Source organism: Anabrus simplex, chromosome 3 (genome assembly GCF_040414725.1).
Source record: "Anabrus simplex isolate iqAnaSimp1 chromosome 3, ASM4041472v1, whole genome shotgun sequence".
In the NCBI taxonomy this organism is placed as follows: domain Eukaryota; kingdom Metazoa; phylum Arthropoda; class Insecta; order Orthoptera; family Tettigoniidae; genus Anabrus; species Anabrus simplex.
The window spans coordinates 299,207,301-299,221,427 of NC_090267.1; positions in this window are offsets into that span (position 1 = coordinate 299,207,301).

Consider the following 14,127-nt stretch of genomic DNA (forward strand, 5'->3'; position numbering starts at 1 on the left):
AAGAACCTATGTATAGCGGCCATCTTGCATAAGCACCTTTAAGGACTCATGTATAGCCACCATCTTGTGCAATTAGCGTCGAGAGATGGCTGATGTAGAATTTTTCTTTTTAAATTATCCGCCACCATATTTCAAAGGTATGTACCTAAAGAGTGTAGCACTGAGCTCTATAGATTAAAGATGGCGGATGACAGGTGACAAAAAGCGCGTGAGTTTGTTTACTAAACAAGAGCACGTGGAACTTTTCAATTTGCCGCCACCACATTTCAAAGGTATCTAGCTAAAGATGGCAGCACGGTGCTCTCTTGATTAAAGATGGCGGATGACAGCTAACAGAACTTTTCAAATTGCCCGCTACTACAGAGAGCAGCACGGTGCTCTGTAGATTAAAGATGGCGGATGACAGCTGACGAAATTGCCCGCATGATAGCAGCACAGTGCTCTATTGATTAAAGATGGTGGATGACAGCTGTCAAAAAAAAGCACGTGGCTTTGTTTCCAAACAAGCGCACATAGAATTTTTCAAATTGCCGTCACCACATTTCAAAGGTAACTAGCTAAAGAGCGCAGCACTGAGGTTTGTGATGCAAGATGGCGGATGACAGCTGTCAGAAAAAAGCACGTGAGTTTGTAAAGCACGTGGAATTTACCACCGCCACAAAGAGGGCAGCACGGTGCCCTCTTGATTAAAGATGGCTGCTGTCACGTGGAATTGCCTGCCACCACCGGTATCTAGCTAAAGAGGGCAGCACGGTGCTCTCTGGATTAAAGATGGCTGCTATCAAAAAGCATTTTTCAAATTATCCGCCACCACATTTCAAAGGTAAGTAGCTAAAGAGGGCACCACTGTGCTCTATGGATTAAAGATGGTGGATGACAGCTGTCAAAAAAAGCACGTGGATTTGTTTACCGATTCAAATCTCGCGCTAGTAAGGTTAAGTTGGTAGCACTAAGGTTTAGGCCCGTATCGATGGCAGCACTGCGGATGACAGCTGTGACGTACCACATTTCAAAGGTAAGTAGCTAAAGAGGGCAGCACTGTGCTCTATAGATTAAAGATGGCAGATGTCAGCTGTCAAAAAAGCACATAGCTTTGTTTCCAAACAAGAGCACGTGGAATTTGCCGCCACCACATTTCAAAGGTATCTAGCTAAAGAGGGCAGCACTGTGCTCTGTTGATTAAAGATGGCGGATGACGGCTGTCAAAAAATGCGCGTGATTTTGTTTCCAAACAAGAGCATGTAGAATTTTTCAAATTGCCGCCACCACATAGAGGGCAGCACGGTGCTCTCTTGATTAAAGATGGCTGCTGTCATGTGGAATTGCCTGCCAGCACATTTCAAAGGTATCTAGCTAAAGAGGGCAGCACGGTGCTTTCTAGATTAAAGATGGCTGCTGTCAAAAGCATTTTTCAAATTATCCGCCACCACATTTCAAAGCTAAGTAGCTAAAGAGAGCACCACTGTGCTCTATAGATTAAAGATGGCGGATGACAGCTGTCAAAGAAGCACGTGGATTTGTTTACTGATTCTAATCTCGCGCTAGTGAGGTTAAGTTGGTAGCACTAAGGTTTAGGCCCGTTAAGATGGCAGCACTGCGGATGACAGGTGACGAATTTGCAGCTACTGCGATAAAGAGGGCAGCACAGTGCTCTGTGGTTTAAAGATGGCGGATGACATCTGTCAAAAAAGCACGTGGATTTGTTTATCTCACGCTAGTGACGTTAAGTTGGTAGCACTAAGGTTTAGGCCCGCCAAGATGGCAGCACTGCCGATGACAGGTGACGAATTTGCAGCTACTGCGATAAAGAGGGCAGCACGGTACTCTGTAGTTTAAAGATGGCGGATGACAGCTGTCAAAAAAGCACGTGGATTTGTTTATCTCACGCTAGTTAGGTTAAGTTGGTACTACTGAGGTTTAGGCCCGTCAAGATGGCAGTACTGAGGTTAGCGATGCGTTGTTGTCTGTCAAAAAGCACGTGGCTGTCAAAAAACACGTGGCTTTGTTTATCTCGCGCTTGTGAGGTTAAGTGGGCACTACTGAGGTTTAGGCCCGTCAAGATGGCAGTACTGAGGTTAGCGATGCGTTGTTGTCGATGATAGCTGTCAAAAAGCACGTGGCTTTGCTTACAAATTCAAATTTCCAGCGGGTGGTGGAGGAGACCTCTGGGAGGCCTCTGGCTGTGGTGGTGGTGGAGGAGGCCTCTGGGAGGTCTCTGGCTGTGGTGGTGGTGGAGGTGGCCTCTGGGAGCCGGTGGGGGTGGTGGCGCCAGAACCATCCAATTATACTACTCAGGTCAATGGATACTGCTCCCCCACTTCGTGACACACAGACTAAGGGACAAAGGGAGTATTCACAGCGGGAGGTTCTTAAGGACTTTCGGGGAGTGGTAATTGGTTTACAGCTTCACATTTTGTCTCAAAAGAATTTCCAGAAACTACTATTCAAGATACTGAAAACGAGCCGGCAAATATTTAAGTTTCTCCGACTAAATTAAAAGCGTTTTTAATCTATTTAGGGATAAAATATAGCAATTATAGGAATATAGGCAAAAATAGGTTCTAACGCCAATTTAGGATTTTAGGCACTATTTTTTTTGCTATTTGCTTTACGTCGCACCGACACAGATATGTCTTATGGCGACGATGGGATGGGAAAGGCCTTGGGCATACTCTCCATCTTCCTCTCTGTCCAAAAAATACTCGTTTACCCACATTTCCCTGATTTCCAGCTCATCCAAAAATAAAAACTTTAAAACACCATTTTCCAAAACAATGTCCTCATCGCCTGACATCTCCATTTCGACTGAACTGTTCATAAAAATTAACTTGCACCTGATTGCATTTAGTATGAGTACTTTGCTGTTCACGCCAGCTTGCGCACGCGAGCGCTACCAAATTACTTGCACAAGCGTGCCTCCAATGTGATCGAAGCCTAACGTGGGAATGTGTACTAGTACTACAGTGTAAATTCTCACACTTTCAAAAATTACAAGAGTGATTCAATAGAATCTGTAAGAGCCCACCTGGTGGTCATCATCGTTAAGGTGTGAATTATTCCTGGTCTGAAACCGTGGATAGCTGGTTCGAGTCACGTTGGTCGAAGAATATGCCACCATAGAATGTTGGCCGGCAGGGTAGGGAAAGTGTTTTGTGTACAATTTATAATCCCAAGATTGCGTGTCAATAGCCTGGATTTAATTCCAAGCACCCCGCAGTTCTCATATGGACTGAGGGCATATGACGCTGTTGATGCTGATTCGTCTGTCGGATGGACACAGAAAGTTTTGAGTACATTGTTTGGTGCTATTCGGCAAGAGCGCCGGCACCAGGTTTCGCTCTCCCCCTGCTTACTATCATATACCATGTAATTCATTTCATCTAATTAACTCCTCTGATGAGGTTCTCGTCAGGAAGTTATGCGCTCATAAAAACTCGCTATAATGATTCATCTCACTTCACACCCGACCAAGAGAAATGGGACAGGTGTAATAATGTTACTTGCGTTACGTCTAACTACCTTTACGGTTTTCGGAGACGCCGAGGTGCCGGAATTTAGTCCCGCAGGAGTTCTTTTACGTGCCAGTACATCTACCAACACGAGGCTGACGTATTTGAGCACCTTCAAATACCAACGGACTGAGTCAGAAGGCCAGCGCCTCTTCCGTCTGAGCAACTTAGTCCGGCGGGACAGGTGTTGGACATACACACAAGAGAATCTGTAAAGTTAAGTTTAAGGTTCTAAAACACTACTTATTACAGCCAGAGTAGACTAGAATATTAAATAATTTGCTATACTTTTCCGTTAGTCAAAGTCAGGAGAATCATAATGTGTTTCGAATAACAAAACTGATCACTTTATCCTAAATCTATACAATCATATGCACGATGGAGAAATATGATCAAGTACGGATGATTTGCATTCTGCTACTTTCACAAACAATCACTTTTGAATGATTTATTCCTCATTGATTGTGTTAAAAGCTACACTTTCCTGTACATGCTGTCAGCACGTTAGTAACTCTGTGATTTATTGTTACAAACTCAAATGAAATGGCGTATGGCTTTTAGTGCTGGGAGTGTCCGAGTGAATGTACGGCTCGCCAGGCGCAGGTCCTTTGATTTGACGTCCGTAGGTGACCTGCGCGTCATGATAAGGATGAAATGATGAGATGACGACACATACACCCAGTCCCTGCGCTAGCGAAATTAACCAAAGATGGTTAAAATTCCCGACCCTGCCGGGACCCCTGTGACCACAAGCCAGCACGCTAATCATTTGGCAATGGAGCCGGACTAATACAAACTAATTTTATGGTACACAAACTTTGACGGTGTTATTTCATGACTGTAAGTAAGTACTCGAGTAGAGGTGCCTGCCCCTTTTCCTATTACATGCTCTCGTCATGCTATCCATAGGCCTCCTTCCTTTTTCAACACCGCCTTTTCATGTTCATGCAAGAATGGTGGAGCAGCTAGGCTCAATTTTGGACTGAGATAGGGAATTAACCCATTGTCTACTTTTCTGCTATTTTTATGGCGTTGGTATAGGACATGCCTTTGCTGGCAGGACCTAGTGTTCATAGTGCACTACGTCTTCTGGTATAGGCTAGAGCAATTTTGTTACTTTCAGTGATCTGTCTCTGTCTTATCCTTGGCTTTGACAATATGAAAGTGCCTGAGGTATTAGTGATGCTAGTAATGCCATTCATTATACAGCCAGTCCCTGCTATGGATGGTGTGAAAAGGTTGCGCATATTGTCAGTTGGTGCATGCATTTCAGTGGGCTTGACAGACTGATATGTAATCACAACTCCTGGCTCGTTGAGGAAAGTAACAGGAAACTATCTCACTCCTCATTTCCCTAGTATGCCTCTTCAGTGATGCCTAGGCCATCTATGACAGCTGATGGTGGAGCTGTTGAGGATCCAACCAGCCTTAGGGTTGTGGACTGAACATGGTATAGTACGTGAATAGGGCTGGAAAAGGAAGCGGCAGTGGCCTCCTTTTAATGTGCTTCCGACGGAGGTGTTCAAACTCTCCATACCCTGAATTTAAACTCACAGCTACATGACTTAAAACTGCGAAGCCAGCTCGCTCGGTTTAGCCCATTGAGACCAAGTGTGTATTATAATGTATAAGCACAAAGCTATAATTATATTTTTATTTTCCAATCTTTCATCTGAGGCTAGTACATTGGAGCCGGGCTGTGGGGTTCGGACGTTGGAGACGCTAGCCTTCTGAGCACCACTGGTGGGTTTGGTCCTGGTTCAGTCCGATAGTATTTGAACGCGCTCAAATTCGTTAACTTTGTGTCGGCAGATTTACAAGCATGCAATAGAACTCCCGTGAGACAAACTTCCGTCACCTCAGCAGCTCGGTATCTCCGATTTAGTGAGACGTGAAGGCAACAAAAATATCACCCCTATAAACATTATAAGTAATTTAGCTGTCTGACTGCATATCATTGTCTCTCTTTATATTCGTGACATATTTTGTCAACGAGCGAGCTGGCCGTGTTGTTAGGGTCGCGTAGCTGTGAGATTGCCTGCGGGAGATGGTGGGTTCGAATCTCACCGTCGGTTGCGCTGAAGATGGCTTTCCGTGATTTCCGATTTTCACACTAGGCAATAGCTGGGGCTGTATCTTAAGGCCACATACTCTTCCTTTCCAGTCTTAGCCCTTTCTTGTCCTTGCGACACCGTAAAACATCTATGTGTCAATGCGACTTTAAACCACTAGGAAACACATCTTGTATAGTTCGTCTTACTATTAACTTTGACGACAGTACGGTTATCTGATTTTAACTTCCGAGAGAGAATCAAAACCAGACATTCAGGCCCATTGTGTTACACGTCTGTATCTACGACAAAGAAAGAGTAATATTATTTTTCTATACTATGACGAATTTGCGTTCGGGAGATGGCGGGTACGAATTCCACCGTCGGCACCCCTGAAGAGGGTTTTCCGTGGTTTCCGATTTTCACACTCGGCAAATGCTCGGTCTGTATCTTAATTAATTCCGGAGACGTTTCCTTCCCAGTCCTAGTCCTTTCTTATCCTTGCATCATCGAAAACCTTCGATGTGTTAGTGCGACTTTAAACTTCCAGGGAAAAAAAAAATCTTCTGTTGTTCGTCTGCCTACTAACATTTACAATGCAGTAGTTACCCTCCGTACACTTTTGTTTAAAAAACGTCTCTGTTTGGCTGAACTCCGGTTCTGATTTGTTGAAGTTTCCTCTTAAGTATTTACTTTCTGTGACTATTTTCTGCGGGTTTCATAGTCTTCATTGAGTAAACCGCGCAGATCGACAACGAACCGACCGGTTACCATGTCGAAGTCTCTAGCTGCTTATCAGCTGGGAAGTAACATAAGGCCAATTTCGTCATTATTCCTGCAAACTTGTGGTTTTTATTTCCGTGGGAGATATGAAAGAGACATGAAGCTGCCATTCTGCGGGATATTTGCGGAATACCGTGGGAGGTTACAATCGCTTTCGAATACCGCCAATGGTGGCAGTTAATATTTCGAGAGTACCGGGGAGTGTAGACGATTATTTCACAACACAATGCGTTTTTTGGGATATGCTATCATTTTTACCTTATTTCTTTTCAACTTCCGTTTTCTGCTTTAAATTCGTGCCTCTGTATTGCCTCTTTAGGCTTAAGTAATAACTATAAGTCATCTTCTTATCGGTTTATCTAAGATTCGCTGCCCATAAATGTCTTCTCTGTTACCACTTTCTTAAATCCGTAACTCATATCATCACAAGTTAGTGAAGGACATTTCATTTTCCAATATATCCACTTGGTATTTACATATTTTTCCTATCCGGCTGTCCTATTTATTAACCTATTTTCAATTAATGTCAACTTTCTTAACTGTATTACTTTCTTCTTTAATTTCTCCGTATGCATGCGAGTTCTAATATCGAAACCTGGACACTTTCTTCTGAAGAAACATTTCAAGATGTTCAAATGTATAATATTTGTCCCCAAAAAATATCGAAACTTGGAGACAATTTTAATGACGGTGTAGACATTCATTTCGGGGTAACTGCTGGGTAAACGGTAAATCATATCACAAGTCAAATAACACAATCGTCGCTCAATTTGGAGAGATCTACACCTTAGGTCCTTCTTTTACCTTTTATTGTATCTTCATCCCTTATAAGTTAGACAGAGTTGCATTTCTCTATTATAATCAAATCTTTCCAACTCGATTGTAACTGGCATTAAGAGAAGGAGCCTGTGTTCATATATTAGAAACTCCCGAATTTGATTGTGGATGGCAGTAGGAAACGTGGTCTGCCATTATCTTAAAAACTCCCCAACGCGCACCTTACATTGGAAACAACGTATGGGGTCCTCCCCGTGGTGTTTCTCGGATAACGCTAAGAGACATGCAATTGACTCACTACGTGTACAGTAATTTACATAGAAATTCATGTAATTTGCTATTTAGTTTATATTACAGTCACTGTTTTTCAAAATGTAATACGTACAAAAATCTTTAAAGTCTTATATTTTAAAATTTGACACAACAGAACAACATTTCAGCTTCTTATATTGTAACCATATCGCAAGTATCGGTATGTAATATGTATCCATAGCCTATAATACAAGTCTGACGTATGACTACGCGTACTAAACTCACCAAATCAAATATCCAAAGCTAGCATAACCTATCGGTATATTTGCTTTATATCGTTTCTGGTCTTCAAAGTCTTCGAACTTCATTCCGTAACTATCTTTCGATATAACAGACACCAATTCTCCCATAGTTTCGGCAAATTTCACCCAAAATGAGTTCCAGGTTAATTCCTGGAGGCAAAGGTAACCGGGAGTAGTGCTAACCACTCTACCCCATCAAGTGCCGAGGTTACAGATAGTGGAAGCCTTTACCTTCCACCCCTCCAAGGGCCTTCATGGTCTGTACGGAAATGACTAACTTTGACTTCCGGCACATTTATTTTGAACTCTCTGGCAGTGCAGATTCTACAGTCCAACTTCCATTCAAATTTGTCATTTGACTACTACACATTTATCATGTGTTCGCATACTGCTGTGTCGATCATTTTGGCCATGGTCAACTCGATCGTGCTAGATTTGAGTGGCGACATGTTGAAGTTTTTATAACAAATAATTTAAAATAGGTAAATTCGCTAGAGGATGGAATAAAATATAACACTCAACAGTCATTAAAGTGATACAGATAAATTTACCTTCCTCGTCTATAATCTCAACATCTCATCCACAAATAAACCACCACTTTCTATAGGTATTTACGGAATTATTGCATCATTTATTTGCAACAACTTCTACATTGCATTCACTCTTTTTGATACTCTCATCTCCCAGAGCTCCATCTATGATTGTTACCTGTTGTAGTTGTGGGGCCCCAAACCCGCTTCACCAGAGCGTGAAGTTCAGTCACAGGGCGAGATTCACCACCAAGTCGAGACGTGTGTCGACCCGCGGCCTTTTATATATAAGGGACAACGAAGATAACGGAAGTCACGTACCAAAGTTGTACGGTATGATTCCCTCTCGGTCGGGAGTACTCCCCGTCTCTTGCCAAATCTCGCGCCGATGTAAGTCCCAGAGCTTGGCTTTAGTTCAAAGAAAACGTTGGGAACTAAGCGAGCTTCTGTGCCTGAAGGTTCGGCTTGCTGATGATCCTCATTATTGGACAGTCACCTTGTAACTTGTGAGGCTAGACCGTACAAGGGTATTGAAATTTATGTTTGTTATTTCAGTTCCAAGTATCGGACAGTTTAGTAGTGTCGGTAGACCTAAGTTGTAAATTCTGCATCCAGATTCCAAAATCTTACTTTCTGTCCACAACATATTGAAAATTAGTATACATAAGCCTTGGATCTCCATATTGTACAGCACAATTTATATAAACCACATGGTTTACAAAAATACCCCATTTCTGTCTGGTAGCACATACGGAGATGTAGCTACGTTCCAAACATGAAGTAGTTGTGGGAGATTTAATTACCGTCACAGCGGATGCTGGAAATTCCCTCAATCTTCCTGTAGACACAGCCATACCTCTCACTCCAAACTTCTGACTGTTCACTGCAACATTTCCTCAATTATTCCATTGATTTTAGTCACGATACTGGTCTTGAAGGTTCGGCTTGCTGATGAACCTCATTATTAGACAGTCATCGTGTGACTTGTGGCTATGGACCGTACTAAGGTCATGCAACTTATGTTTGTTATTTCAGTACAAAATATCGGATAGTACTGGTCGATTTAGATATATATTATCCTACAGGTAATCCCACAAGAAATACTATAGTGTCGTTAAGTCGGGTGACTTTGGCGGCGACAAAATTTTTAGAGATTACTGTGTCCTCAAAGAAACTGATGATCAGAGCAAGAGATTCAGTTGGCATGTGGCAAGTCGGGCCAACAACCCTGAGTTAGATGAATGTCATGTACGTAGTTACTCGATAAATCTCAGAAAAATATCCTTGTACCGGTCTGTGTTCGTTTGAAGAAGGAGAATGGAATCAATATTCGGTTTACCGCGATATCACACCGAACTCCAACTGTCTGTGAGTGCAGGGGTCTTTCGTGAATACCGTGTGGGATATGTGTTGTCCAAATGCGGTTATTTTGAGAATTCGTTTAACAAGTCAGAGTGAAGCAGATCTCACTACGAACCACTTAATATTCAGAATATCTGGTAGCAGTACAATAAAATCCAAGGATCATGTGCAGAAACGGAATCGATTTTCCTCAACCGGCTCCTGCAACTCGTAAATGATAGTAATCTTGTAAGGCAGTTCTTTCTTTACTTGGTTGCTCTTTGACATATGGTGTACGAATACTCTTCCTCCTCACACGAATGAAGGAACAATTTCCTAGGAGACCGAAACAAACGAGTCTGAACATCTTCTGCCACGTCTGTTGAGCCTACAATTCTACATTACTGAAAGAACCACCGCATGGATATGTAGGGCCAACTGGGAGAGGGAGAAGAAAACGCGCTTCCATCCTTTTAATGCAGCGAGCCTCAGGTTCGTGGCTTGTCACTTCACGTAGCAGGATCTAAACATCGAGCGAAATCGGGACATTTCGAAGACCTCGGGAAATTAATAATAAATTCTGGCCAATAACTCCTATTGCGAAAGATTTCGGCACTGTCATTAGCGAGGAAATAATTAAGAATTTTGAGAATCTTCGGATGAAGCTAACCTCACAGGGGGTAATATATTTAGTTATGCCCAGTGAGAAATTAGCATGCCTGTCGTCAGGGTGATGTTACACGTGTCAAGGACATACAGTCAACATGCGTGGGAATCATCGTACACGGAATTAATTCATTACGCACGTGAGAGAAACAGGAGAAATCAGCGAACAACACCGTGGAAGAATAGACGGGAACTCTGGGGCGAGTCTCAAAGAAATCAGTCCATCGGTTATCAGATGGAACGATTGGACAATGATTAATAATGCGTGTATCGCGTACCTTATGTGCGACTAAATGCCCATTCCGAACACGCGAGTGAGCAGTATACGATCTTCAGCCCAAGGTAACGAACCTGTGATACTCGACATCAACTAGTCAAACTACAGAAGTTAAACTCTAAGAAGTTAAACTAGGAAATCTCACGAGCCAAGTTGGCTTGAGAGATGAGAAATTTTATGTAGCATCAGTAAGGAATTGAAGCAACTTTGATATTAAAACATTTTTTTTTTAATTTACGACAGTTCATCCTTGTGGGAGAGAAGATTGCATTGGCTTGTTATAGGATTATTGAACTTCTGCGAGGAAGACAGCGAAGTCCCACATATCTCTCTGAAGTTATCACCAATACGATTATTTTGACAATGTGTAAGGGAAAACAATTTGTTTCTTTTAGGGATAGCATCATTGTCCCACTGCCATTCACGTTTGACGAACTCCTGGTCGAGATGGGTAGGAGATTTCCACGGTTACATTAGTTTACTGGTCGAGGCGGAACGGTGTGGTCCACTTTGTGTTTTGTGAATAATATTTATTTATTATGTTAGTTCAGGCTCAAGAAAATTAATATTACATCAAGACAAGTGCAGAGTCAGTGCAACATATGGTAGTTTTTATGTGAAGAATGCCATGTATCATGATGAGAGGCTAAGTCGAGGTTGCTGGCTTGCTAAACGCAGCCAAAAATGTCGCCACATCATTCAACACAGTTACAGGTCTGTCTAATATAAGTATTATGTCTTTTTAATTAGAAATGTAAATGCTTGTCCCTTTCATTAGTTATTAAATCATGACACCGGGTTATATATGCCTACGTCGCGTGTGTAGAATTAAGTGTGTTGCAATGACGATAATGAATCATGCCGGTATTTCCAGAAATACTGTAGGTGCGATTGTATGCTATTTAGGCCGCGAGGCGTTAAACAGTATTAAATTTCTTAAAATGTAATGTTATATATTACAATGAAAGTCAGTAAAATCCCTTCATGTTGGTATAATATATAATTTTGTGTGGCTATTTCTAGCCGAGTGCAGCCCTTGTAAGGCAGACCCTCCGATGAGGGTGGGCGGCAATGCCATGTTTAGGTAACTGCGTGTTATTGTGGTGGAGGATAGTATTATGTGTAGTGTGTGAGTTGCAGGGATGTTGGGGACAGCACAAACACCCAGTTCCCGGGCCATTCGAATTAACCAATGACGGTTAAAATCCCCGACCCAGCCGGGAATCGAACCCGGGACCCTGTGAACCGAAGGCCGGTACGCTGAACATTCAGCCAACGAGTCGGACTTCATGTTGGTAAAGTAATAATAATAATAATAATAATAATAATAATAATAATAATAATAATAATAATAATAATAATAATAATAATAATAATAATAATAATAATAATAATAATAATAAGTATGATAAAGTCAAATATTAACAGCGATATTAATAATCGTGTTAGGAGTAAATAATAATAATAATAATAATAATAATAATAATAATAATAATAATAATAATACATTCAGCAGTCAGGTAAGCGAGATTTGGAGTTTATATCGAAATCCAGTGAAGCAGAATAATTTTTGGCATTTGGAAATTTAATTTTGTGAAACCGTGTATTTTTGATATAGAATCACGGGGTGCTATTTTGCTCCTGAGGTCTGGGAAAATTTGGAGAAGCAACTTTGAGATCATTATGAAGTTGTTCGGTTATGGTATGGCTTGTGCTTAAAGTCTGATCAAGTAAGAAGAAACGGATTGCGACGATGAATAAAATATTATGAGAATAATTAGGAAGAAAGGTAGAGGCATAGTAAGTAAGCCCTGTTTTTTATGAGTGGAAAATTCTAAGCAGGATGCCGTAGAGAAAATGCCCTATAGTTTGATGGAGACGATTATTTGTGAAAGAGTGTATATGTTGATGTGATGTATTTCCGAGACAGGTTGTATAAGAGAAACGGTATCCTGCAGCGATCCAGAGCGATTGAAAAATGTAAGGGTTGGAAAATCCAAGTGAGTGCGTTTTAAAGCATGTTTTAAGCACAAGTAACGTTCTCCCGTGATTATTATTTTACGTCAGACTGTAGACAACGTCACTTAAGTCAAGTTGACGATTCTATTCCATACCTGTGAAAGAAACACTCTCACACACGGTCGAGATAATATTTGCTAGATGGAAAGTGAATTTCATTCTGTATCTTTACAAGGCGAAAAACATCGCAAATTGGAAACATTGCGGGTGAGAGAATGAATGTTATTATATTTTATTTTTATTTTACGTTATTCATATTATTTAGGTGAGATTAATATACCCATCACTTGTAGTTTAGATTAAGGGGACAAGTGTAGGCAGACAGATTTGTAATTGTAGCTGTAGTTCTGTAGATTTGGAAAGATTTCATGTTGTTTGTTTTATATTGTGGACTTGTACTTTAATACATGTGATGACGTAACCGCTTTATAACCTGAACGTTGGTTTAGTGAGAAGGCTTTTCGAGTGATTTATCACATTTACTTAACTTCAGTGTTTGGCGTTTCTTCTAAACGCACAGTGATTCAATGTTTCCTTGCATTTCGCAGTTTTGTTCCTTCAGAACGATGTAACGTAAGATACCCTCGGAACAAGGGTTGTTAGTTTAGTTCATTCTGAACATCTGCTTGGGGTGATGCATGCTTCAGCATCGGAATTCATCTATAACTTACGGTTGTCACGAGATGATAACACAAAGTGTAATTTTATTTCAGATTGTGATAATTGTTAGCTTGCAATAAACACCATGCTTTCAAATAATATTTCGCAACATATCCAAAGCAACTGATAGTTAATTTGGTTCGTTAATGGATCCGTTCGGCGGATGATCCAATATCCGACTGGTGGATAACCTTAATTAAATGTAAATCTAGAATACTACTTCTTGAAGGTCAGATTTTCCACGTATCGCAGGGGTTATCCCTCAGTTATCGTTTGTGTCAATGTTGCCCAGTTTTCAGGTAATCTATTCTTTTTCTGAGTTTGTTGTCCACAAATCTTACATTGCGTTTTCACACTTTGAAGGACGTTAATGTAAATAATTTCAAGATCTTTTTACCATTCACGTTATGTATTGTGACTGCGTTATAACATATTGTGACAAATTTAATTGATTTTTCTGGGTTATTAAGTAAATATAATTATCTTGATTTCATTGAATACATGTTTAGTAAGCACATTTTTGCTCCTCATTTGAAGTAATTATGCTCTCCTCTGAACCCTGTCCATCGGTCAATAAAGTGACTGGGAAGAACCCGAAGCGACCCCAAGATCTAAGATTCAATATTGTCCTATCGAAGTAGCCGAGGCAGACGACCGACGATGGAACGGTAAGTTCAAGGGTTCACTGTCAAACGGATGTGCGATGCGATGCTTGGTAGACTCGCTCAACAAAGGCCCAATTGTTTCCAAATTTATCACTATAGATAGCATCGTGTCTCTCTTAGAAGGATCACACACACCATACTCCCTCCTGAACGCTCGTTGCGTAGCTACGATGGATTTTGCAATCCAAAAATTGTTCAATAAAAGCAAGCGCTGAGGCAATGTGTACTGCACATCAAGCTGGAATAAAATAGAGGGGCTGTATGCCTGACAACAGCGCTCCTTGCGGAGGCAAGT